The following is a 12,273-nucleotide window of genomic DNA, read 5'->3' on the forward strand; positions in this document are numbered from 1 at the left end:
CAAAATCATGCCCAGACCTCGGGCCCACCCCGAATATCGTGAGCTATACAACACATCGATTTGGCCCTAAAATACTTTGTTCATGCTGTTTCATTTGTTTGACCACCCAAATGGCCTCGCCCACACAAACGGACAACACTAGACTACTTCCCAACCTTCCTGGCATGCCCCGATTGATTTTCGGCCTAAATCATGTCCGGGCCCTCCCCATACAAACGGACAACACTATGTCGCTCTCCCTCCTCCCTAGCATTCCCTTGTTGATTTTTGGCCCAAATTACGCTCGGCCCCGGGCCTACACTTAAAACCGTGGGCTATAGCATCCCAAAAATGCCCCGTTCATGATGTTTTGCCTGTTTAACCACCCAAATGGCTCCGCCCACACAAGCAGACAACACTAGGCCGCTCCCCAGCCTTCCTGGCATGCCCCGGTTGATTTTTGGCCCAGATCCAGTTCGATCCCCGAGCTCACCTAAAAAACCGTTGGCTATAACATACTAATTTTGCTTGAAAATTCCCCAATCGCACCGTTTTGATCATTTGATCACCCAAATGGCTCATCCCAAACAAACCGACAATACTAGGCCACTCACCAGGCTGCCTGGCACACCCCGATCAATTTTCGGCCAAAATCACGCCCGAGCTCCAAGCCCACCCTAAAAATCGTGGCTATAGCACACCTATTTAGCTCAAAAATGACCCATTCGCACCGATTTGCCCAATTGAACACCCAAATAGCCCCGCCACACAAACGAAAAACATTAGGCTGCTCTACAGCCTTTCAGGCATGCCTCGATCGATTTCTGGCCCAAATCATGCCCGATCCCTGGGCCCAACCAGAAAACCGTGGGCTATAGCACACCGATTTAGCCCAAAAATATTTCGTTCCTAATGTTTCGCCTATTTAAACACAAAAATAGCTCCGCCCATACAAACAGACAATACTGGGCCGCTCCCAAGCCTCCTTGGCACGCCTTAGTCAAGTTTTCGCCGATATCACGCTGGGGCACTGAGCCCACCCCAAAAATTGTGGGTTATAATAAAACAATTTGGCCCAAAAATGCCCCATTCGCACCATTTTGCCCATTTGACCACCCAAATGGGCCCGTCCAAAAAAATGGATAACACTAGGCTGCTCACCAGCCTCCCTGGCACGCCCCGATTGATTTTATACATAAAACACGGCTAAGCCCCAAGCCCACCCCAAAAACCGTGGGCTATAGCACACCAATTTTGCTCGTAAATGCCCCATTCATGTTGTTTCGCCCGTTTAACCATCCAAATAGCCCCACCCATAAAAATGGACAACACTTAGCCGCTCTCCAGCCTTCCTGGCATGCCTCGATCAATTTTTGCCATAAATCACACTCGAGCCTCAGGCCCACCCCAAAAACTGTAGGCTATAGCACACCGATTTGGTTCAAAAATGCCCTATTCATGTCGTTTCCCCGTTTGACCACCTAAATGGCCCTTCCCAAACAAAAAGATAATACTTGATCATTCCTCAGTCTCCCTGGCACTCCCCGATTGATTTTTGGCCCAAATCATACCCTCTCCCGGGCCCACCCCAAAAACTGTTGGCAATAGCGCAAAGATTTGGCCTGAAAATGCCTCGTTCGCACCGTTTCTCCCATTTAACCACCCAAATATCTCCTCCCACACAATCGGAGAACACTAGGTCACTTCCCAGCCTCCCTGGCATGCCCCGATCAATTTTTGGCCTAAATCATGCTCGAACCTAGGGCAAATTCCAAAAATCGTGGGTTATAGCACACTGATTTAGCCCAAAAATGCTTTATTCGCGTCGTTTCGCCCGTTTGACCACCCAAATGGCCTCTCTTACACAAACATACATTACTAGCCCGTTCCCCAGCCTCTCTGGCACGCCTCGATCAATTTTTGGCCCAAATCACACCCAGACCCACCCCAAAAACCATGGGCTATAGCACACCGATTTGGCCTGAAAATGCACCATTCGCGCTGTTTCACCCGTTTGACCACCTAAATGACCCATCCCATACAACGGATAACACTAGGCCGCTCTCCAGCTACCTTAGCATGCCCCAGTCGATTTTCAACCCAAATCACACCCGACCCTCGAGTGCACCCCGACAACCGTGGGCTATATCATACCGATTTGGCTGAAAAAATCCCCATTCACGTCGTTTCGCTCGATTGACCACCTAAATGGCCCTGTCTACACAAACGGACGACACTAGGAGACTCCCATCCTTCTTGGTACCCCCCAATCGATTTTCAACCCAAATCATACTCGGGCCCACCCCTAAAACCGGGGGCTATAGCACATCAATTTTGCCCGCAAATGCCCTGTTTGCGCTGTTTTGCCCGTTTAACCACCCAAATGGCATCACCCACAAAAACGAAGAACACTAAGCCTTTTCCCAGCCTCTTAGGCACGCTCCGGTCAATTTTTGGCCTAAATCACGCTCGGGCCCCAGGCCTACCCCAAAAATCGCACTGATTTGGCTCGAAAATGCGTCGTTCACACTGTTTCGCCTGTTTGACCACCCAAATCGGCCCACCCACACAAACGAACAATACTAGCCCGCTCCACAGCCTCTGTGGCACACCCAGATCGATTTTCAGGACAAATCATACCTTGGTCCCCCTCCCCCCAAAAAATTATGGTCTACAGCAAACCGATTTGGCCCAAAATGCCCCATTTGCGTCATTTTGCCCGTTTGACCACCTAAATTGCCCCGCCAATAAAAACGGACAATGCTAGTCCGCTCCCTAGGCTCCCTGGCTCACCTCGGTCAATTTTTATCTTAAATCACCCTGAGCCCCAGGCACACCCCAAAAATCGTGGGATATAGTTCACTAATTTGGCCCGAAAATGTCTCGTTCGCATTGTTTTGCTCGTTTGACCACCCAAACAGCCCCGTCCACACAAGAGGACAATACTATGCCACTCCCTATCCTCTCTGGCATGCCCTTGTCAATTTTTGGCCCAAATCACGCCCATACCCACCTCGAAATCGTGGGATATAGCACACCAATTTGGTTTAAAAATGTCCCATTCGCACCGTTTCACCCGTTTGACCTTGCAAATGGGCCTGCCCATAAAATCGTACAACACTAGGCCGTTCCTCAGCCTCCCTGGCATGCCTCGATCAATTTTCTATTTGTTTTGGCCCAAATCACGCCCGAGCCCTAGGGCACCCCAACAACCATGGGCTATAGCACATCGACTTGGTCGGAAAAAGCCCCGTTCACGCCGTTTCATCTATTTGACCACTCAAATGGCCCTTCCCACACAAACGGACAACATTCGGCCACTCCCTAGCCTCCCTGGTATGCGTCGGTCAATTTTTGACATAAATAACGCTCGGGCCCACCCTAAAAACCGTGGGCTATAGCACACTAATTTGGATTAAAAATGCCTCATTCGTGTCATTTCACCCGTTTGACTACCCAAATGGCCCCACCCACAAAAATGAATAATAGTAGGCTGCTCCCCAGCCTTCCTGGCACGCTCGGATCAATTTTTTCCATAAATCACGCCCGGGCCCCAGACTACCCCAAAAACCATGGGCTATAGCACACTGATTTGGCCTTAAAATGCCTCGTTCGCACTGATTCACCCGTTTGACCACCCAAATGGCCTCTCCCACACAAATAGACAACACTAGGACTCTTCCCTACCCCCTGGCATGCCCAGTCAATTTTCAGCCTAAATCACGCCTGGGACCCAAGCCCACCTCAAAAATCGTGATCTATAGCACACCAATATGGCCTGAAAATACCTTATTCATGCCGTATCTCCTGTTTGACCACCTAAGAGGCCCTACCCATACAAATGGACAAAACTAGGCCGCTACTTGGCCTCCCTAGCATGCTTCGATCGATTTTCAACCCAAATTAAACTCGATCCTCAGGCCCACCCTAAAAATTTATGGGCAATAGCACATCGATTTGGCCCTAAAATGTATCATTCATGTCGTTTCACCCGTTTTACCACCCATATGGCCCCGCCCACACAAATGGACAACACTAGGTCGCTTCCCAGCCTCCTTAGTATACTCCGATCGATTTTTTACCCAAATCAAGCTCGGGCCCAACCCAAAAATCGTGGGCTATATCACAAAGATTTTGCTAAAAAATACCCCATTCACGTTCTTTCGCTTGTTTGACCACCCAAATGGCTCCGCCCACACAAACGGACAATACTAGGTCGCTCCCCATCCTTCCTGGCATGCCCTAGTTGATTTTTGGCCCAAAACACGATCGGGTCCCGGGCCTACCCCAGAAATTATGGGCTATAGCAAACCGATTTAGCCCAAAAATGGTCGGTTCGCATGTTTCGCCCGTTTGACCACCCAAAATGGCCTCGCCCACAAAAATGGACCATACTAGGCCGCTTTTCTGCTTCCCTAGCATGCCCCGATTGATTTTCAGTCCAAATCACACCTGGGTCCTAGGCCCACCCCAAAATTAATGGGCTATAGCACACCGAATTGGCTTGAAAATTCCACGTTCGCACCATTTTGCCCGTTTAACCACCCAAATGGCCTCGCCCACCAAACAGACAACACTAGGCTGCTCTCTAGCCTACCGGGCATTCCCTAGTCAATTTTTGGCCCAAATCACGCTCGGGCCCCGTGGTTACCCCAAAAACTATGGTCTATAGCACATCGATTTTGTCCAAAAATGCCTCGTTCATTCCATTTGACCACCCAAAAGGCTCCACCTACCCAAACGGACAATACTAGGCCGCTCTCCAGCCTCCTTGGCATGCCTCAGTTAATTTTCGGCCTAAATCACTCTAGGGCCCCGAGCCCACACCAAAAACCGTGGGCAATAGCACACTAATTTGGCCCAAAAATGCTCCGTTAGCACTGTTTCGCCCATTTGACAACCCAAATGGCCCCCACCCACACAAACGGAACACACTAGGCCTCTCCCTAACCTCCCAGGCATGCCCCCGTCAATTTTCAGCCAAAATCACGTACGGGCCCCGGTCCAACCCCAAAAATAGTTGGCTATAGCACACCAATGTGGCCCAAAAATGCACCGTTTGCGCCATTTCGCCAGTTTGATTGCCCTAATATCCCCGCCCACACAAACAAACAACACTAAGCCATTCCCAAGCCTCCCTAGCATACCCTTGTCGATTTTTGGCCGAAATCTCGCTCGGGACCAAGCCATCCCCAAAAGCCATGGGCTCAAAAATGCCCCGTTCGTGCTATTTTGGCCATTTGGCAACCTAAATGGCCCGTCCATACAAACGGAAAACACTAGGCCGCTCCACAGCCTCCCTAGCACATCCCGATAGATTTTTTGCCTAAATTACGCTCGAGCCCTGGCCCACCCCAAAAAACATGGGCTATAACACATTGATTTGGCCCGAAAAATTCCTCATTCATGCCATTTTGCTCGTTTGACCACCCAAATTGCCCCGCCCACACAAACCAACAAGACTAGGCCGCTCCTCAGCCACCCTAGCACGCCTCAATAAATTTTTGGCCCAAATTATGCCTGGCCCCGGGACCACCCCAAAAATTATGGTCTATACAGTAAACTAATTTATCCCAAAAATACCCCGTTTGCGTTGTTTTGCCCGTTAGACCACCCAAATTACCTCGCCCACACAACCAGACAATGCTAAGCCGCTCCCCAGCCTCCCTAGCATGTGCCGATGATTTTCAGTACAAATCACGTTTGGCCCCCGGGCCCTCCCTAAAATTCTTGGGCTATAACACACTGATTTAGCCTAAAAATGCCCCGTTCACATCGTTTCAATCATTTGACCACCCAAATGGGCCCGCCCGTACAAACGGACAATACTAGGCCATTTCTCAGCCTCCCTGGCAAGCCTCGATCAATTTTTAACCTAAATTATGCCCGAGCCCTAGGTCCACCCCAAAAACCTTGGGCTATAGCATACCGATTTAGCTCAAAAAATGCCCCGTTCGCAATATTTCGCCTATTTGACCACACAAATGGACCCGCCTATCCAAACGGAGAACACTAGGCCGCTCCTCAGTCTCCCTAGTATGCCTAGTTGATTTTTGGCCCAAATCATGCCTGGGCCGCTGGCCCATTGCAAAAATCATGGGCTATAACACACCGATTTCGTTCGTGCTGTTTCTCCCGTTTAACCACCAAAATGGCCGCACTCATACAAACGGACAATAATAGGCCGCTCTTCAGCCTCCCTGGCATGCCTCGGTCGATTTTTGGCCCAAATCACACCTAGGCCCCTGGCCCACCCCAAAAACTATGGGCTATAACACACCAATTTGGCTTAAAAATGCCTCGTTCGTGTTGTTTCGCCTGTTTTAACCACTCAAATAGCTCCGCCCATACAAGCGAACAACACTAGGCCACTCTTCAGCCTCCCTGGCATGCTCCGGTCGATTTTTATCCCAAATCACGCTCGGGTACCGGGCCCAGCCTAAAACCTGCAGGCAATAGCACACCGATTTAGCCCAAAAATGCCTCATTCGCGCTGTTTGGTCCGTTTGACCACCCAAATTGCCCTGTCCATACAAGCGACCAACACTAGGCTACTCCCCAGCCTCCCAAGCATGCTCCGATCGATTTTTGGCCCAAATCACGCCCAATCCCTGGGCCCACCCTAAAAATCATGGGCTATAGCACATTGATTTGGCTCAAAAAATTCTCCGTTTGTGACGTTTCACATGTTTGACCACCTAAATAGCCCCACCCATAAAATGGACAACGCTAGGACATTCCTTAGCCTCCCTGGTATGCCCTGGTCGATTTTAAGCCCAAATTACGCTTGGGCCCTTGGCCCACACCCAAAATCATGGGCTATTATAGCACACCAATTTGGCCAAAAAATGCACCATTTGCTTCATTTTGCATATTTGACCACCCTAATGGTCCCACCCACACAAATGAATAATACTAGGTTACTCTCCAGCCTCCATACCATGCCCCGATTAATTTTTGGCCCATATCATGCCTAGGCCTCGGGCCCACCCTAAAAATCATGTGTTTTATAGCACACCAATTTAGCCCAAAAATGTCCCGTTTGCGCCGTTTTGCTCGCTTGACCACCCAAATGGCCCCGTCCACACACCGATTTTATTTGAAAATGCCCCGTTCACGCCGTTTTACTTGTTTGACCACCCAAATGGCCCCGCCCACACAAACAGACAACATTAGGCCTCTCCCCAGCCTCCCTTCAAATCACGCACGGGCCTCAGTCCCACCCAAAAAATTGTGGGCTATAACAAACCGATTTGGCTCAAAAATGCCCCTTTTGCATCATTTCGCCCGTTTAACCACCTAAATGGCCCCGCCATTACAAACTGACCACTCGCAGCCTCCCTGGCATACCTCGATCAATTTTTTGACTAAATCACGCCCGAACACTGTGCCCACCCCAAAACTTGTGGGCTATAGTACACCGATTTGGCCCAAAAATGCTGCGTTCGTGCCGTTTCATTCATTTTACCATCTAAATGGCCTCGTCCACACAAACAGAAAACACTAGGCCACTCCCCAGCCTCCCTGGCATGCCCCGATCTATTTTCAACCTAAATCACGCTTGGACCTTGGGCTCACCCCGAATACCGTGGGCTATACAACACATCAACTTGGCCCAAAATGCCTCTTTCGTATCATTTCATCCGTTTGACCACCCAAATAGCCTCGCCCACGCAAACGAAAAACACTAGACTACACCCTAGCTTTCCTGGCATGCCCTGATCGATTTTTGGCCCAAATCCCATTCAGGCCCTCCCTAAAAATCGTGGGATATAGCACATCGATTTAGCCTAAAAATGCCATATTTAAGCCATTTCGCCTGTTTGGCCATCAAAATTGCGCCGCCCATACGAATTGACAACATTAGGCTGCTCCCCATCCTCCCTGGCACGCCCCAATTGATTTTAACCCAAATCACGCCCGAGCCTACCCTTAAAACTGTGGGCTATAGCACACCAATTTGATCCAAAAATGCCCCGTTCGCGTTGTTCTACCACCCAAATGGCACTGCCCACACAAACGGACAACACTAGGCCACTCTTTGACCTCTCTAGCATACCCCGGTTGATTTTTTGTCCAAATCACGCCCGAGCCCTGACCCTACCCTAAAAACCATGGGCTATAGCACACCGATTTGGCCTAAAAATGCCCTGTTTGCGCCATTTTGCACTTTTGACCACCTAAATGGTCCCTCACACACAAACGGACAATACTAAGCCACTCCCCATCCTGCCTGGCTCATCTCGATTGATTTTTAGCTCTAATCAGGCATGAGCCTCGGGCCCACCCCAAAAACTGTTGGCTATAGCACACCGATTTGGCTCGAAAATGCCCTATTTATGCCGTTTTATAATTTTGACCACCCAAATGGCCCGCCCATACAAATAGATAACACTATGCTGCTCTCCCTCTTCCCTGGAATGCCCTACTCAATTTTTGGCCCAAATTACGCCCGGCCCCTTGGCCCACTCTTAAAAATGTGGGCTATAGCATATCGATTTGGCTTGAAAATGCCCTATTCACGTTGTTTTTCCCATTTGACCACCCAAATGGCTCCGCCCACGTAAGAGGACAACACTAGGCTGCTCCCCAGCCTCCCTGACATGCCTTGGTCGATTTTTGGCCCAAATCCAGTATGGTCCCCAAGCTTACCTCAAATCGTGGGCTATAGCATACTAATTTTGCCTAAAAATGCCCTAATTATGTCGTTTTTCTTGTTTGACACCCAAATGGCTCAGCTTTAACAAACCGACAACTCAAGGACGCTCAACAGCTTCCCTGGCATGCCTCGATTAATTTTTGGCCAAAATCACGCCCAGGCCCCGAGCCCACCCCAAAAACTGTGGCTATAGTACACTGGTTTGGCCCGAAAATGTCCCGTTAACGCAGTTTTGCCTATTTGACCACCCAAATAGCCTCGCCCATAGAAACAAAAAATACTAGGCCGCTCTCCAGCCTTCCTGGTATACCTCGGTCAATTTTTGGCCCAAATTATGGCCATCTCCCATGCCCAAACCAAAAACCGTGGGATATAGCACATCGATTTAGCCCGAAAATGCCCCGTTCCGCTGTTTCACTCATTTCAACACCAAAATGGACCCACCCACACAAACGGACAAGACTAGGCCGCTCCCAGCCTCCTTGGCACGCCCTAGTCAATTTTTGCCCAAATCACGCCCGGACACCGGGCCCACCCCAAAAACTGTGGGCTATAGCAAAACAATTTGGCCGAAAAATGCCCCATTCACACCGTTTCGCCCGTTTGACCATCCAAATAGCCCCGCCTAAACAAACGAACAACACTAGGTCGCTCCCCAGCTTCCCTGGCATGCCCCTACCGATTTTCAACACAAAACACGCTCAAGCCCCGAGCCCACCCTAAAAACTGTGGGCTATAGCACACCAATTTTGCTTGGAAATGCCCCATTCACGTCGTTTTGCCCATTTAACCACCCAAATGGCCCCGCCCAGACAAACGGACAATATTTGGTGACTCCCTAGCCTCCCTAGCATGCTCTGACCAATTTTATACCCAAGTTATGATCGGGCCTTAGGCCCACCCCAAAAACTGTAAGATATAGCACATCAATTTGGCTTAGAAATGCCCTGTCCATGCCGTTTCTCCGTTCGATCACCCAAATGGCCCCGTCTACACTAACGGATAATATTTAGTCGCTAATCAGCCTCCCTGGCATGCCCCGATCGATTATTGACCTAAATCACGCCCTGACCCCTGGCCTACCCCAAAAACTGTTGGCAATATCACACAGATTTGGTCCAAAAATGCCTCATTCACGCCGTTTTGCCCGTTTGACCACCCAAATAGCCCCGCCCACACAATCGGACAACACTAGGCCGCTCCCCATCCTTCCTGACATGCCCCAATTGATTTTTGGCCCAAAACACGCTCTGGCCCCAGGCCTACCCTAGAAATTTTGGGCTATAGCAAACCGATTTAGCCCGAAAATGGCTGGTTCACATGTTTCGCCCGTTTGACCATCCAAAATGGCCTCGCCCACAAAAATGGACTATACTAGGCCATTTTTCTTTCTCCCTAGTATGCCCCGATTGATTTTCAACCCAAATTACGCTTGGGCCCTAGGCCCACCCCAAAATTAATGGGCTATAGCACACCTAATTGGCTTGAAAATTCCACTTTCGCACCATTTCACTCGTTTAACCACCCAAATGGCCTCGCCTACCAAACAGACAACACTAGGCGACTCTCTAGACTATCGGGCATTACCCAGTTAATTTTTGTCCCAAATCACGCTCGGGCCCCGGGGTCTCCCCAAAAACTATGGTCTATAGCACACCAATTTTGTCCAAAAATGCCTCGTTCGTTCTATTTGACCACCCAAATGGCTCCACCTACCCAAACAAACAACACTAAGCCGCTCTCCAGTCTCCCTGGCATGCCTCGATTAATTTTCAACCTAAATCACTCCACGGCCCTGAGCCCACACCAAAAATCGTGGACAATAGCATGCTAATTTCGCCCGAAAATGCTCCGTTAGCACTGTTTTGCCTATTTGACAACCCAAATGACCCCCACCCAAACAAACGGAACACACTAGGTCTCTTCCGAACCTCTCAGGCATGCCCCCATTAATTTTCATCCCAAATCACGTACGGGCCTCGGTCCCACCCCAAAAATAGTCGGCTATAGCATACCATATGGCCCAAAAATGCACCGTTCATGCCGTTTCGCCAGTTTGACTGCCTAATATCCCCGCCCACACAAATGGACAACATTAGGCCGCTCCTAAGCCTCCCTGGCATACCCTTGTCGATTTTTGGCCCAAATCTCGATTGGGAACAAGTCGTCCCCAAAAAACATGGGCTCGAAAATGCCTCGTTCATATCGTTTTAGCCATTTGGCAACCCAAATGGCCCCGTCCATACAAACGGAAAATAATAGGCCACTCCACAGCTTCCCTGGCACATCCCGGTGATTTTTTGCCTAAATTATGCTTGAGCCCTGGGCCCACCCCAAAAGACATGGTCTATAACACATTGATTTGGCCCAAAAAATGCCTCGTTCATGCCATTTCGCTCGTTTAACCACCCAAATCGCCTCGCCCACATAAACCTACAAGAGTAGGCCGATCCTCAGCCACACTAGCACGCCCTGATTGATTTTCAGCCTAAATTATGCCCGGCCCGGGACCACCCCAAAAATCGTGGGCTATACAGTAAACTAATTTGGCCTGAAAATACCCCGTTTGCGTCGTTTCGCCCTTAGACCACCCAAATGACCTCGCCTACACAAACAGACAACACTAGGCCGCTCCCCAGCCTCCTTGGCATGTGCCGATGATTTTCAATCCAAATCAAGGTTGGACCCCGGGCCCTCCCCAAAAATCATGGGCTATAACATACTGATTTAGCCAAAAAATGACCCGTTCACGTCGTTTCAATTGTTTAGCCACCCAAATGGGCCCGCCCACATAAACAGCAATACTAGGCTGTTTCTCAGCCTCCCTGGCACGCCTCGATCAATTTTCAGCCTAAATTACGCCCGAGCCCTGGGTCTACCCCAAAAACCATGGGCTATAGCATACCGATTTAGCTCGAAAAATGCCCCGTTCGCACAATTTCGCCTATTTGACCACCCAAATAGACCCGCCTAAACAACCGGAGAACACTAGGCCACTCCTCAGCCTCCCTGGTATACCTAGTCGATTTTTGGCCCAAATCACGCCTGGGCCCCTAGCCCACAGCAAAAATCATGGGCTATAACACACCGATTTGGCTCGAAAAATGCCCCATTTGTGCCGTTTCTCTCGTTTAACCACCAAAATGGCCCCACTCATACAAACGGATAACACTAGGCCGCTCTTCAGCCACCCTAGCATGCCTCGATCGAATTTTGGCCCAAATCACGCCTAGGCCCCTGGCCCACCCCAAAAACCATGGGTTATAACACACTGATTTGGCTCAAAAATGCCCCGTTCGTGCCGTTTTGCCTGTTTTAACCACTCAAATGGCTCCACCTATACAAACGGACAACACTAGGCCACTCTTCAGCCTTCCTGGCATGCTCCGATCGATTTTTATCCCAAATCACGCCCGGGTACCAGGCCCACCCTAAAAACCGCAGGTAATAGCACACCGATTTAGCCCAAAAATGCCTCATTCATGCCATTTGGCCCGTTTGACCACCCAAATTGCCCTGCCCATACAAGCGGCCAACACTAGGCTACTCCCCAGCCTCACAAGCATGCCCTGATCGATTTTTGGCCCAAATCACACCCAATCCTTGGGCCTACCCCAAAAATCATGGGCTATAGC

This window comes from Capsicum annuum, unplaced genomic scaffold (genome assembly GCF_002878395.1).
Source record: "Capsicum annuum cultivar UCD-10X-F1 unplaced genomic scaffold, UCD10Xv1.1 ctg2990, whole genome shotgun sequence".
NCBI lineage: Eukaryota > Viridiplantae > Streptophyta > Magnoliopsida > Solanales > Solanaceae > Capsicum > Capsicum annuum.